General features: G+C 45.3%; 5 non-coding genes across 5 annotated transcripts; all 5 read left to right on the plus strand.

The window, feature by feature from the left end:
• The first annotated feature begins 1,532 nt into the window (after window positions 1-1,532).
• On the plus strand, window positions 1,533-1,614 carry trnal-uag (transfer RNA leucine (anticodon UAG)). The gene has a single exon. It is a non-coding gene; the product is annotated as a tRNA-Leu (tRNA).
• A 2,830-nt stretch (window positions 1,615-4,444) lies between these two features.
• On the plus strand, window positions 4,445-4,526 carry trnal-uag (transfer RNA leucine (anticodon UAG)). Its single transcript has one exon. It is a non-coding gene; the product is annotated as a tRNA-Leu (tRNA).
• A 2,831-nt stretch (window positions 4,527-7,357) lies between these two features.
• Window positions 7,358-7,439, plus strand: trnal-uag (transfer RNA leucine (anticodon UAG)). The gene has a single exon. It is a non-coding gene; the product is annotated as a tRNA-Leu (tRNA).
• Window positions 7,440-10,270: 2,831 nt separating this feature from the next.
• Window positions 10,271-10,352, plus strand: trnal-uag (transfer RNA leucine (anticodon UAG)). Its single transcript has one exon. It is a non-coding gene; the product is annotated as a tRNA-Leu (tRNA).
• A 2,831-nt stretch (window positions 10,353-13,183) lies between these two features.
• trnal-uag (transfer RNA leucine (anticodon UAG)) lies at window positions 13,184-13,265 on the plus strand. The gene has a single exon. It is a non-coding gene; the product is annotated as a tRNA-Leu (tRNA).
• Window positions 13,266-15,739: the final 2,474 nt, after the last annotated feature.

The following is a 15,739-nucleotide window of genomic DNA, read 5'->3' on the forward strand; positions in this document are numbered from 1 at the left end:
GTGAAATGCAATGCATTTCCATTTGATTACTGTGCAGAGCATTGTAAAGATATTCTACAAACTGCTTCTGATCATGTGCCATTCAGTTTGAGAGTGTAGTTACCGATCCTTCCACGAAGAGCAATACTGCATTTGCATTCCTTGCTGAGGCGGCCCGGTTCAAAGACAGGGAAGAAGGTGATGCGCTGGTGTCACAGTGCACCACGGATTCCTGAACTATTCTGTCTGCCAAATGTACCCCAAAGTCGTATCTGAAAGGCCTCATTTGGAAGCTGTCTGTCGTTATTCAAAGTGCGAGAATTGGCACCAGAGGTCCTGCATCATGTTTTGGAGCAGTTCGCACGTTAGTGGCTCATTCAATCAGCAACAGCAATGAAAGAAATTGCACTCTCAGAGGAAGCTCTGGACCTGTGCTTTCAAAGCTAGCATTAAGGTGCGCCCCGAGATCTAAGCCATGTTGGAATTTAAACGGAGGAATCGACAAAGAGGCTGCAGAATAACATCGCATCCATTTGGTTTTCATTAAATCACTGATGAGCAGGAAAATGTAAACGGGGAGAGCGACTGGGAAAGTGAGGCAGTTGCAGCTCTGTTGAAACTCCTTCTTTTTGAGTCACTCAGCAACAAGAGGCGTGAAGGTGACTCAGGCGTGAGAGCTCTTCACATCGAGAACAAAAAGCAATCAAGTGCAGTTAGCACCACTCCCGGAGTGGGGGTGGGGTGAGATAATTAGCTTTTGATTTCAGTTCCTCTGTTCAGAAACTGCCTTTTAAATTGAGGTGAACAGAAACTGCATTTCTAATAAGCACCATGGAATTTAGCAAGATTTTTTGAGTCGCTTCTCGTCGATTCCCACGCAGGTTTCCAACTCAGTTGATGTCGATGTGGCTCATGTCCAGGTGTGAACATCCCTGCAGCCAATTGCATAAAAGGCAAGGAAAGTGGCATCTCGAACTGGCCCCGAGGTCAGAGCATCCTCACAATGTGATCGGTCGTTCTCGGATTGTAATGCTACCTCCGGTGTTAGTGTGGAGAACATTCTTTGGGACTATTATTCTACAAAACAGACACAGTGACTGAAACTATGCTGCACGGTATGATGTGGAACACGGCCTGCTCAGCTTTGTTTATTTTCCCTGTAGTCCGGTGTGTTTCATGTTCCGTGTAAACGTGAAAGTTGTCCCATTTCGAGCAATGGGTGAAATCATTTAGCAAAGTAAGAATCGAAATTGCAGTAATGTCAAGCAGTTCATGGTTATTTGACCAAATCATAAGCGAACATGTATGCTCACGCACTCACAGATACATTTGTAGTTGAAAAGAGTCTGAGAAGATAGCCTCAGCTTACCATTGATTTTTATCCGGATTGATGGGCTATCATTATCTGCTGCGAAATTGATATTGTAGCCGGGCACATCCACGCAGCCGTGCGAGTCCGAGAGGGATCATGGAACCCTTTTCACTTGACTTTCCATCTGTTGTTATGCAGGAGCTCAATTGGAAGTGAAAGAAAATGGGGAACTGGCGCAGTTGGTAGTGTGGCCGAGCGGTCTAAGGCGCTGGATTTAGGTTCCAGTCTCGACAGGGGCGTGGGTTCGAATCCCACCACTGCCATTACTGCTGATCGACTGCAACGGTGCAGCTTGTTGAAATGCTGTTGCCACCACTGATGTTGTTTCGTTCGAACAAAATTCGATTTGTTTCCCTGGGAATTAACTGTCGAGTGGGAAAGTGCCAAATTTCCTCTGCTGTCACGATCGTGTTCGTCTCCCGCGTGGAAAATTGCAAACATCTCTACTGTTGCTTTACGTTCCAAGCATGTTGAGATTTTACTGGAACCGAATGGTGACTGCTATTTCATCGCTGTTGTGAAACAAAGTCCTGCGGTGAGTCGATTCATCGTTATTTGGCTTTCTGGCGAGTGGGAAAATCGTTCCGATGAATTTTGATGTCATATGCTATTGAATTTCTCCAATTTCCTTCGTTTCTGTCCCGGAGACCCCTGAAGGGAAAGGTAATCTAATCGAGACTGTGATTGGTGAAATTCACTTTTTGTGGCCCATTCTTATTATGTTCTTTCTTTCTCTCTTTTCAGCATTGTCTGTGATATGGTGGTGCACTGAGGCTCAAGTATCATTGAAAAGTAATTTGGAATTGCCCTGTTGTTAGTTGTGAGATTACTTTACGGCTCATGCCCTCGGAGTGTCTCACATTTAGCATTCATGCTCACTGTATCTGAAAATGCATTTGATTTGCCAGTTTTGTTTGTGTTGCGTGCCAAATGTTTTCTGTTTTGCGATTCGTTCAAGACATTACGAATTAACAGGCTTTCTGAGGTAATTTCCAGCTGCAAAAACTCCTCAACTGAGAATCTGGGAAAATTTCACAGAGTATGGTCAGTCGGAGCAAAAGTAAGGAAGTCCTTCGTTTCTGCAGTGTTTCACAATACTACCTTTCCAGTGAGCAGTCGAACAGACTAAATGATTGTGCCACAGACTGCGACGGCCAGCTCGGCTAAAAAGTTATCCTTTTAAAGCCGGTGTAAGCAACACAACGTTATTGGGCTACACCGCGTGAAAACAGATACTTCGGTGTATCTCGTCCATGCATACCACACAGCCAAAATGAAACAACTCCCATGAAACAACGAGCATTTGGAAACAGAAAGGTGAAAGGTAGAACGTCTTCAACTTTCAGTGTCGGATACCACTGAGCTGCAGCAGGGGCGGCTGTGGGCTTGTTTCTGTAGCATAGTGATCAGCACGTTCACCTTCCGCAAGATAGGTTCCCGCGGTCGAAACTGTTTTGTTCTTCATCTGCAGCCTTTTACATGGACAAGAACGGAGCTTTCCTGCTTGCTTTCCCATCTGCAAACCTGCCTTCGAATTTGCTTGAACAAATCTGCTCTCGTAGTGAAATGCAATGCATTTCCATTTGATTACTGTGCAGAGCATTGTAAAGATATTCTACAAACTGCTTCTGATCATGTGCCATTCAGTTTGAGAGTGTAGTTACCGATCCTTCCACGAAGAGCAATACTGCATTTGCATTCCTTGCTGAGGCGGCCCGGTTCAAAGACAGGGAAGAAGGTGATGCGCTGGTGTCACAGTGCACCACGGATTCCTGAACTATTCTGTCTGCCAAATGTACCCCAAAGTCGTATCTGAAAGGCCTCATTTGGAAGCTGTCTGTCGTTATTCAAAGTGCGAGAATTGGCACCAGAGGTCCTGCATCATGTTTTGGAGCAGTTCGCACGTTAGTGGCTCATTCAATCAGCAACAGCAATGAAAGAAATTGCACTCTCAGAGGAAGCTCTGGACCTGTGCTTTCAAAGCTAGCATTAAGGTGCGCCCCGAGATCTAAGCCATGTTGGAATTTAAACGGAGGAATCGACAAAGAGGCTGCAGAATAACATCGCATCCTTTTGGTTTTCATTAAATCACTGATGAGCAGGAAAATGTAAACGGGGAGAGCGACTGGGAAAGTGAGGCAGTTGCAGCTCTGTTGAAACTCCTTCTTTTTGAGTCACTCAGCAACAAGAGGCGTGAAGGTGACTCAGGCGTGAGAGCTCTTCACATCGAGAACAAAAAGCAATCAAGTGCAGTTAGCACCACTCCCGGAGTGGGGGTGGGGTGAGATAATTAGCTTTTGATTTCAGTTCCTCTGTTCAGAAACTGCCTTTTAAATTGAGGTGAACAGAAACTGCATTTCTAATAAGCACCATGGAATTTAGCAAGATTTTTTGAGTCGCTTCTCGTCGATTCCCACGCAGGTTTCCAACTCAGTTGATGTCGATGTGGCTCATGTCCAGGTGTGAACATCCCTGCAGCCAATTGCATAAAAGGCAAGGAAAGTGGCATCTCGAACTGGCCCCGAGGTCAGAGCATCCTCACAATGTGATCGGTCGTTCTCGGATTGTAATGCTACCTCCGGTGTTAGTGTGGAGAACATTCTTTGGGACTATTATTCTACAAAACAGACACAGTGACTGAAACTATGCTGCACGGTATGATGTGGAACACGGCCTGCTCAGCTTTGTTTATTTTCCCTGTAGTCCGGTGTGTTTCATGTTCCGTGTAAACGTGAAAGTTGTCCCATTTCGAGCAATGGGTGAAATCATTTAGCAAAGTAAGAATCGAAATTGCAGTAATGTCAAGCAGTTCATGGTTATTTGACCAAATCATAAGCGAACATGTATGCTCACGCACTCACAGATACATTTGTAGTTGAAAAGAGTCTGAGAAGATAGCCTCAGCTTACCATTGATTTTTATCCGGATTGATGGGCTATCATTATCTGCTGCGAAATTGATATTGTAGCCGGGCACATCCACGCAGCCGTGCGAGTCCGAGAGGGATCATGGAACCCTTTTCACTTGACTTTCCATCTGTTGTTATGCAGGAGCTCAATTGGAAGTGAAAGAAAATGGGGAACTGGCGCAGTTGGTAGTGTGGCCGAGCGGTCTAAGGCGCTGGATTTAGGTTCCAGTCTCGACAGGGGCGTGGGTTCGAATCCCACCACTGCCATTACTGCTGATCGACTGCAACGGTGCAGCTTGTTGAAATGCTGTTGCCACCACTGATGTTGTTTCGTTCGGAACAAAATTCGATTTGTTTCCCTGGGAATTAACTGTCGAGTGGGAAAGTGCCAAATTTCCTCTGCTGTCACGATCGTGTTCGTCTCCCGCGTGGAAAATTGCAAACATCTCTACTGTTGCTTTACGTTCCAAGCATGTTGAGATTTTACTGGAACCGAATGGTGACTGCTATTTCATCGCTGTTGTGAAACAAAGTCCTGCGGTGAGTCGATTCATCGTTATTTGGCTTTCTGGCGAGTGGGAAAATCGTTCCGATGAATTTTGATGTCATATGCTATTGAATTTCTCCAATTTCCTTCGTTTCTGTCCCGGAGACCCCTGAAGGGAAAGGTAATCTAATCGAGACTGTGATTGGTGAAATTCACTTTTTGTGGCCCATTCTTATTATGTTCTTTCTTTCTCTCTTTTCAGCATTGTCTGTGATATGGTGGTGCACTGAGGCTCAAGTATCATTGAAAAGTAATTTGGAATTGCCCTGTTGTTAGTTGTGAGATTACTTTACGGCTCATGCCCTCGGAGTGTCTCACATTTAGCATTCATGCTCACTGTATCTGAAAATGCATTTGATTTGCCAGTTTTGTTTGTGTTGCGTGCCAAATGTTTTCTGTTTTGCGATTCGTTCAAGACATTACGAATTAACAGGCTTTCTGAGGTAATTTCCAGCTGCAAAAACTCCTCAACTGAGAATCTGGGAAAATTTCACAGAGTATGGTCAGTCGGAGCAAAAGTAAGGAAGTCCTTCGTTTCTGCAGTGTTTCACAATACTACCTTTCCAGTGAGCAGTCGAACAGACTAAATGATTGTGCCACAGACTGCGACGGCCAGCTCGGCTAAAAAGTTATCCTTTTAAAGCCGGTGTAAGCAACACAACGTTATTGGGCTACACCGCGTGAAAACAGATACTTCGGTGTATCTCGTCCATGCATACCACACAGCCAAAATGAAACAACTCCCATGAAACAACGAGCATTTGGAAACAGAAAGGTGAAAGGTAGAACGTCTTCAACTTTCAGTGTCGGATACCACTGAGCTGCAGCAGGGGCGGCTGTGGGCTTGTTTCTGTAGCATAGTGATCAGCACGTTCACCTTCCGCAAGATAGGTTCCCGCGGTCGAAACTGTTTTGTTCTTCATCTGCAGCCTTTTACATGGACAAGAACGGAGCTTTCCTGCTTGCTTTCCCATCTGCAAACCTGCCTTCGAATTTGCTTGAACAAATCTGCTCTCGTAGTGAAATGCAATGCATTTCCATTTGATTACTGTGCAGAGCATTGTAAAGATATTCTACAAACTGCTTCTGATCATGTGCCATTCAGTTTGAGAGTGTAGTTACCGATCCTTCCACGAAGAGCAATACTGCATTTGCATTCCTTGCTGAGGCGGCCCGGTTCAAAGACAGGGAAGAAGGTGATGCGCTGGTGTCACAGTGCACCACGGATTCCTGAACTATTCTGTCTGCCAAATGTACCCCAAAGTCGTATCTGAAAGGCCTCATTTGGAAGCTGTCTGTCGTTATTCAAAGTGCGAGAATTGGCACCAGAGGTCCTGCATCATGTTTTGGAGCAGTTCGCACGTTAGTGGCTCATTCAATCAGCAACAGCAATGAAAGAAATTGCACTCTCAGAGGAAGCTCTGGACCTGTGCTTTCAAAGCTAGCATTAAGGTGCGCCCCGAGATCTAAGCCATGTTGGAATTTAAACGGAGGAATCGACAAAGAGGCTGCAGAATAACATCGCATCCTTTTGGTTTTCATTAAATCACTGATGAGCAGGAAAATGTAAACGGGGAGAGCGACTGGGAAAGTGAGGCAGTTGCAGCTCTGTTGAAACTCCTTCTTTTTGAGTCACTCAGCAACAAGAGGCGTGAAGGTGACTCAGGCGTGAGAGCTCTTCACATCGAGAACAAAAAGCAATCAAGTGCAGTTAGCACCACTCCCGGAGTGGGGGTGGGGTGAGATAATTAGCTTTTGATTTCAGTTCCTCTGTTCAGAAACTGCCTTTTAAATTGAGGTGAACAGAAACTGCATTTCTAATAAGCACCATGGAATTTAGCAAGATTTTTTGAGTCGCTTCTCGTCGATTCCCACGCAGGTTTCCAACTCAGTTGATGTCGATGTGGCTCATGTCCAGGTGTGAACATCCCTGCAGCCAATTGCATAAAAGGCAAGGAAAGTGGCATCTCGAACTGGCCCCGAGGTCAGAGCATCCTCACAATGTGATCGGTCGTTCTCGGATTGTAATGCTACCTCCGGTGTTAGTGTGGAGAACATTCTTTGGGACTATTATTCTACAAAACAGACACAGTGACTGAAACTATGCTGCACGGTATGATGTGGAACACGGCCTGCTCAGCTTTGTTTATTTTCCCTGTAGTCCGGTGTGTTTCATGTTCCGTGTAAACGTGAAAGTTGTCCTATTTCGAGCAATGGGTGAAATCATTTAGCAAAGTAAGAATCGAAATTGCAGTAATGTCAAGCAGTTCATGGTTATTTGACCAAATCATAAGCGAACATGTATGCTCACGCACTCACAGATACATTTGTAGTTGAAAAGAGTCTGAGAAGATAGCCTCAGCTTACCATTGATTTTTATCCGGATTGATGGGCTATCATTATCTGCTGCGAAATTGATATTGTAGCCGGGCACATCCACGCAGCCGTGCGAGTCCGAGAGGGATCATGGAACCCTTTTCACTTGACTTTCCATCTGTTGTTATGCAGGAGCTCAATTGGAAGTGAAAGAAAATGGGGAACTGGCGCAGTTGGTAGTGTGGCCGAGCGGTCTAAGGCGCTGGATTTAGGTTCCAGTCTCGACAGGGGCGTGGGTTCGAATCCCACCACTGCCATTACTGCTGATCGACTGCAACGGTGCAGCTTGTTGAAATGCTGTTGCCACCACTGATGTTGTTTCGTTCGGAACAAAATTCGATTTGTTTCCCTGGGAATTAACTGTCGAGTGGGAAAGTGCCAAATTTCCTCTGCTGTCACGATCGTGTTCGTCTCCCGCGTGGAAAATTGCAAACATCTCTACTGTTGCTTTACGTTCCAAGCATGTTGAGATTTTACTGGAACCGAATGGTGACTGCTATTTCATCGCTGTTGTGAAACAAAGTCCTGCGGTGAGTCGATTCATCGTTATTTGGCTTTCTGGCGAGTGGGAAAATCGTTCCGATGAATTTTGATGTCATATGCTATTGAATTTCTCCAATTTCCTTCGTTTCTGTCCCGGAGACCCCTGAAGGGAAAGGTAATCTAATCGAGACTGTGATTGGTGAAATTCACTTTTTGTGGCCCATTCTTATTATGTTCTTTCTTTCTCTCTTTTCAGCATTGTCTGTGATATGGTGGTGCACTGAGGCTCAAGTATCATTGAAAAGTAATTTGGAATTGCCCTGTTGTTAGTTGTGAGATTACTTTACGGCTCATGCCCTCGGAGTGTCTCACATTTAGCATTCATGCTCACTGTATCTGAAAATGCATTTGGTTTGCCAGTTTTGTTTGTGTTGCGTGCCAAATGTTTTCTGTTTTGCGATTCGTTCAAGACATTACGAATTAACAGGCTTTCTGAGGTAATTTCCAGCTGCAAAAACTCCTCAACTGAGAATCTGGGAAAATTTCACAGAGTATGGTCAGTCGGAGCAAAAGTAAGGAAGTCCTTCGTTTCTGCAGTGTTTCACAATACTACCTTTCCAGTGAGCAGTCGAACAGACTAAATGATTGTGCCACAGACTGCGACGGCCAGCTCGGCTAAAAAGTTATCCTTTTAAAGCCGGTGTAAGCAACACAACGTTATTGGGCTACACCGCGTGAAAACAGATACTTCGGTGTATCTCGTCCATGCATACCACACAGCCAAAATGAAACAACTCCCATGAAACAACGAGCATTTGGAAACAGAAAGGTGAAAGGTAGAACGTCTTCAACTTTCAGTGTCGGATACCACTGAGCTGCAGCAGGGGCGGCTGTGGGCTTGTTTCTGTAGCATAGTGATCAGCACGTTCACCTTCCGCAAGATAGGTTCCCGCGGTCGAAACTGTTTTGTTCTTCATCTGCAGCCTTTTACATGGACAAGAACGGAGCTTTCCTGCTTGCTTTCCCATCTGCAAACCTGCCTTCGAATTTGCTTGAACAAATCTGCTCTCGTAGTGAAATGCAATGCATTTCCATTTGATTACTGTGCAGAGCATTGTAAAGATATTCTACAAACTGCTTCTGATCATGTGCCATTCAGTTTGAGAGTGTAGTTACCGATCCTTCCACGAAGAGCAATACTGCATTTGCATTCCTTGCTGAGGCGGCCCGGTTCAAAGACAGGGAAGAAGGTGATGCGCTGGTGTCACAGTGCACCACGGATTCCTGAACTATTCTGTCTGCCAAATGTACCCCAAAGTCGTATCTGAAAGGCCTCATTTGGAAGCTGTCTGTCGTTATTCAAAGTGCGAGAATTGGCACCAGAGGTCCTGCATCATGTTTTGGAGCAGTTCGCACGTTAGTGGCTCATTCAATCAGCAACAGCAATGAAAGAAATTGCACTCTCAGAGGAAGCTCTGGACCTGTGCTTTCAAAGCTAGCATTAAGGTGCGCCCCGAGATCTAAGCCATGTTGGAATTTAAACGGAGGAATCGACAAAGAGGCTGCAGAATAACATCGCATCCTTTTGGTTTTCATTAAATCACTGATGAGCAGGAAAATGTAAACGGGGAGAGCGACTGGGAAAGTGAGGCAGTTGCAGCTCTGTTGAAACTCCTTCTTTTTGAGTCACTCAGCAACAAGAGGCGTGAAGGTGACTCAGGCGTGAGAGCTCTTCACATCGAGAACAAAAAGCAATCAAGTGCAGTTAGCACCACTCCCGGAGTGGGGGTGGGGTGAGATAATTAGCTTTTGATTTCAGTTCCTCTGTTCAGAAACTGCCTTTTAAATTGAGGTGAACAGAAACTGCATTTCTAATAAGCACCATGGAATTTAGCAAGATTTTTTGAGTCGCTTCTCGTCGATTCCCACGCAGGTTTCCAACTCAGTTGATGTCGATGTGGCTCATGTCCAGGTGTGAACATCCCTGCAGCCAATTGCATAAAAGGCAAGGAAAGTGGCATCTCGAACTGGCCCCGAGGTCAGAGCATCCTCACAATGTGATCGGTCGTTCTCGGATTGTAATGCTACCTCCGGTGTTAGTGTGGAGAACATTCTTTGGGACTATTATTCTACAAAACAGACACAGTGACTGAAACTATGCTGCACGGTATGATGTGGAACACGGCCTGCTCAGCTTTGTTTATTTTCCCTGTAGTCCGGTGTGTTTCATGTTCCGTGTAAACGTGAAAGTTGTCCTATTTCGAGCAATGGGTGAAATCATTTAGCAAAGTAAGAATCGAAATTGCAGTAATGTCAAGCAGTTCATGGTTATTTGACCAAATCATAAGCGAACATGTATGCTCACGCACTCACAGATACATTTGTAGTTGAAAAGAGTCTGAGAAGATAGCCTCAGCTTACCATTGATTTTTATCCGGATTGATGGGCTATCATTATCTGCTGCGAAATTGATATTGTAGCCGGGCACATCCACGCAGCCGTGCGAGTCCGAGAGGGATCATGGAACCCTTTTCACTTGACTTTCCATCTGTTGTTATGCAGGAGCTCAATTGGAAGTGAAAGAAAATGGGGAACTGGCGCAGTTGGTAGTGTGGCCGAGCGGTCTAAGGCGCTGGATTTAGGTTCCAGTCTCGACAGGGGCGTGGGTTCGAATCCCACCACTGCCATTACTGCTGATCGACTGCAACGGTGCAGCTTGTTGAAATGCTGTTGCCACCACTGATGTTGTTTCGTTCGGAACAAAATTCGATTTGTTTCCCTGGGAATTAACTGTCGAGTGGGAAAGTGCCAAATTTCCTCTGCTGTCACGATCGTGTTCGTCTCCCGCGTGGAAAATTGCAAACATCTCTACTGTTGCTTTACGTTCCAAGCATGTTGAGATTTTACTGGAACCGAATGGTGACTGCTATTTCATCGCTGTTGTGAAACAAAGTCCTGCGGTGAGTCGATTCATCGTTATTTGGCTTTCTGGCGAGTGGGAAAATCGTTCCGATGAATTTTGATGTCATATGCTATTGAATTTCTCCAATTTCCTTCGTTTCTGTCCCGGAGACCCCTGAAGGGAAAGGTAATCTAATCGAGACTGTGATTGGTGAAATTCACTTTTTGTGGCCCATTCTTATTATGTTCTTTCTTTCTCTCTTTTCAGCATTGTCTGTGATATGGTGGTGCACTGAGGCTCAAGTATCATTGAAAAGTAATTTGGAATTGCCCTGTGGTTAGTTGTGAGATTACTTTACGGCTCATGCCCTCGGAGTGTCTCACATTTAGCATTCATGCTCACTGTATCTGAAAATGCATTTGGTTTGCCAGTTTTGTTTGTGTTGCGTGCCAAATGTTTTCTGTTTTGCGATTCGTTCAAGACATTACGAATTAACAGGCTTTCTGAGGTAATTTCCAGCTGCAAAAACTCCTCAACTGAGAATCTGGGAAAATTTCACAGAGTATGGTCAGTCGGAGCAAAAGTAAGGAAGTCCTTCGTTTCTGCAGTGTTTCACAATACTACCTTTCCAGTGAGCAGTCGAACAGACTAAATGATTGTGCCACAGACTGCGACGGCCAGCTCGGCTAAAAAGTTATCCTTTTAAAGCCGGTGTAAGCAACACAACGTTATTGGGCTACACCGCGTGAAAACAGATACTTCGGTGTATCTCGTCCATGCATACCACACAGCCAAAATGAAACAACTCCCATGAAACAACGAGCATTTGGAAACAGAAAGGTGAAAGGTAGAACGTCTTCAACTTTCAGTGTCGGATACCACTGAGCTGCAGCAGGGGCGGCTGTGGGCTTGTTTCTGTAGCATAGTGATCAGCACGTTCACCTTCCGCAAGATAGGTTCCCGCGGTCGAAACTGTTTTGTTCTTCATCTGCAGCCTTTTACATGGACAAGAACGGAGCTTTCCTGCTTGCTTTCCCATCTGCAAACCTGCCTTCGAATTTGCTTGAACAAATCTGCTCTCGTAGTGAAATGCAATGCATTTCCATTTGATTACTGTGCAGAGCATTGTAAAGATATTCTACAAACTGCTTCTGATCATGTGCCATTCAGTTTGAGAGTGTAGTTACCGATCCTTCCACGAAGAGCAATACTGCATTTGCATTCCTTGCTGAGGCGGCCCGGTTCAAAGACAGGGAAGAAGGTGATGCGCTGGTGTCACAGTGCACCACGGATTCCTGAACTATTCTGTCTGCCAAATGTACCCCAAAGTCGTATCTGAAAGGCCTCATTTGGAAGCTGTCTGTCGTTATTCAAAGTGCGAGAATTGGCACCAGAGGTCCTGCATCATGTTTTGGAGCAGTTCGCACGTTAGTGGCTCATTCAATCAGCAACAGCAATGAAAGAAATTGCACTCTCAGAGGAAGCTCTGGACCTGTGCTTTCAAAGCTAGCATTAAGGTGCGCCCCGAGATCTAAGCCATGTTGGAATTTAAACGGAGGAATCGACAAAGAGGCTGCAGAATAACATCGCATCCTTTTGGTTTTCATTAAATCACTGATGAGCAGGAAAATGTAAACGGGGAGAGCGACTGGGAAAGTGAGGCAGTTGCAGCTCTGTTGAAACTCCTTCTTTTTGAGTCACTCAGCAACAAGAGGCGTGAAGGTGACTCAGGCGTGAGAGCTCTTCACATCGAGAACAAAAAGCAATCAAGTGCAGTTAGCACCACTCCCGGAGTGGGGGTGGGGTGAGATAATTAGCTTTTGATTTCAGTTCCTCTGTTCAGAAACTGCCTTTTAAATTGAGGTGAACAGAAACTGCATTTCTAATAAGCACCATGGAATTTAGCAAGATGTTTTGAGTCGCTTCTCGTCGATTCCCACGCAGGTTTCCAACTCAGTTGATGTCGATGTGGCTCATGTCCAGGTGTGAACATCCCTGCAGCCAATTGCATAAAAGGCAAGGAAAGTGGCATCTCGAACTGGCCCCGAGGTCAGAGCATCCTCACAATGTGATCGGTCGTTCTCGGATTGTAATGCTACCTCCGGTGTTAGTGTGGAGAACATTCTTTGGGACTATTATTCTACAAAACAGACACAGTGACTGAAACTATGCTGCACGGTATGATGTGGAACACGGCCTGCTCAGCTTTGTTTATTTTCCCTGTAGTCCGGTGTGTTTCATGTTCCGTGTAAACGTGAAAGTTGTCCCATTTCGAGCAATGGGTGAAATCATTTAGCAAAGTAAGAATCGAAATTGCAGTAATGTCAAGCAGTTCATGGTTATTTGACCAAATCATAAGCGAACATGTATGCTCACGCACTCACAGATACATTTGTAGTTGAAAAGAGTCTGAGAAGATAGCCTCAGCTTACCATTGATTTTTATCCGGATTGATGGGCTATCATTATCTGCTGCGAAATTGATATTGTAGCCGGGCACATCCACGCAGCCGTGCGAGTCCGAGAGGGATCATGGAACCCTTTTCACTTGACTTTCCATCTGTTGTTATGCAGGAGCTCAATTGGAAGTGAAAGAAAATGGGGAACTGGCGCAGTTGGTAGTGTGGCCGAGCGGTCTAAGGCGCTGGATTTAGGTTCCAGTCTCGACAGGGGCGTGGGTTCGAATCCCACCACTGCCATTACTGCTGATCGACTGCAACGGTGCAGCTTGTTGAAATGCTGTTGCCACCACTGATGTTGTTTCGTTCGGAACAAAATTCGATTTGTTTCCCTGGGAATTAACTGTCGAGTGGGAAAGTGCCAAATTTCCTCTGCTGTCACGATCGTGTTCGTCTCCCGCGTGGAAAATTGCAAACATCTCTACTGTTGCTTTACGTTCCAAGCATGTTGAGATTTTACTGGAACCGAATGGTGACTGCTATTTCATCGCAGTTGTGAAACAAAGTCCTGCGGTGAGTCGATTCATCGTTATTTGGCTTTCTGGCGAGTGGGAAAATCGTTCCGATGAATTTTGATGTCATATGCTATTGAATTTCTCCAATTTCCTTCGTTTCTGTCCCGGAGACCCCTGAAGGGAAAGGTAATCTAATCGAGACTGTGATTGGTGAAATTCACTTTTTGTGGCCCATTCTTATTATGTTCTTTCTTTCTCTCTTTTCAGCATTGTCTGTGATATGGTGGTGCACTGAGGCTCATGTATCATTGAAAAGTAATTTGGAATTGCCCTGTTGTTAGTTGTGAGATTACTTTACGGCTCATGCCCTCGGAGTGTCTCACATTTAGCATTCATGCTCACTGTATCTGAAAATGCATTTGGTTTGCCAGTTTTGTTTGTGTTGCGTGCCAAATGTTTTCTGTTTTGCGATTCGTTCAAGACATTACGAATTAACAGGCTTTCTGAGGTAATTTCCAGCTGCAAAAACTCCTCAACTGAGAATCTGGGAAAATTTCACAGAGTATGGTCAGTCGGAGCAAAAGTAAGGAAGTCCTTCGTTTCTGCAGTGTTTCACAATACTACCTTTCCAGTGAGCAGTCGAACAGACTAAATGATTGTGCCACAGACTGCGACGGCCAGCTCGGCTAAAAAGTTATCCTTTTAAAGCCGGTGTAAGCAACACAACGTTATTGGGCTACACCGCGTGAAAACAGATACTTCGGTGTATCTCGTCCATGCATACCACACAGCCAAAATGAAACAACTCCCATGAAACAACGAGCATTTGGAAACAGAAAGGTGAAAGGTAGAACGTCTTCAACTTTCAGTGTCGGATACCACTGAGCTGCAGCAGGGGCGGCTGTGGGCTTGTTTCTGTAGCATAGTGATCAGCACGTTCACCTTCCGCAAGATAGGTTCCCGCGGTCGAAACTGTTTTGTTCTTCATCTGCAGCCTTTTACATGGACAAGAACGGAGCTTTCCTGCTTGCTTTCCCATCTGCAAACCTGCCTTCGAATTTGCTTGAACAAATCTGCTCTCGTAGTGAAATGCAATGCATTTCCATTTGATTACTGTGCAGAGCATTGTAAAGATATTCTACAAACTGCTTCTGATCATGTGCCATTCAGTTTGAGAGTGTAGTTACCGATCCTTCCACGAAGAGCAATACTGCATTTGCATTCCTTGCTGAGGCGGCCCGGTTCAAAGACAGGGAAGAAGGTGATGCGCTGGTGTCACAGTGCACCACGGATTCCTGAACTATTCTGTCTGCCAAATGTACCCCAAAGTCGTATCTGAAAGGCCTCATTTGGAAGCTGTCTGTCGTTATTCAAAGTGCGAGAATTGGCACCAGAGGTCCTGCATCATGTTTTGGAGCAGTTCGCACGTTAGTGGCTCATTCAATCAGCAACAGCAATGAAAGAAATTGCACTCTCAGAGGAAGCTCTGGACCTGTGCTTTCAAAGCTAGCATTAAGGTGCGCCCCGAGATCTAAGCCATGTTGGAATTTAAACGGAGGAATCGACAAAGAGGCTGCAGAATAACATCGCATCCTTTTGGTTTTCATTAAATCACTGATGAGCAGGAAAATGTAAACGGAGAGAGCGACTGGGAAAGTGAGGCAGTTGCAGCTCTGTTGAAACTCCTTCTTTTTGAGTCACTCAGCAACAAGAGGCGTGAAGGTGACTCAGGCGTGAGAGCTCTTCACATCGAGAACAAAAAGCAATCAAGTGCAGTTAGCACCACTCCCGGAGTGGGGGTGGGGTGAGATAATTAGCTTTTGATTTCAGTTCCTCTGTTCAGAAACTGCCTTTTAAATTGAGGTGAACAGAAACTGCATTTCTAATAAGCACCATGGAATTTAGCAAGATTTTTTGAGTCGCTTCTCGTCGATTCCCACGCAGGTTTCCAACTCAGTTGATGTCGATGTGGCTCATGTCCAGGTGTGAACATCCCTGCAGCCAATTGCATAAAAGGCAAGGAAAGTGGCATCTCGAACTGGCCCCGAGGTCAGAGCATCCTCACAATGTGATCGGTCGTTCTCGGATTGTAATGCTACCTCCGGTGTTAGTGTGGAGAACATTCTTTGGGACTATTATTCTACAAAACAGACACAGTGACTGAAACTATGCTGCACGGTATGATGTGGAACACGGCCTGCTCAGCTTTGTTTATTTTCCCTGTAGTCCGGTGTGTTTCATGTTCCGTGTAAACGTGAA

This window comes from Hemiscyllium ocellatum, unplaced genomic scaffold, assembly GCF_020745735.1.
Source record: "Hemiscyllium ocellatum isolate sHemOce1 unplaced genomic scaffold, sHemOce1.pat.X.cur. scaffold_1026_pat_ctg1, whole genome shotgun sequence".
NCBI classification, from domain to species: domain Eukaryota; kingdom Metazoa; phylum Chordata; class Chondrichthyes; order Orectolobiformes; family Hemiscylliidae; genus Hemiscyllium; species Hemiscyllium ocellatum.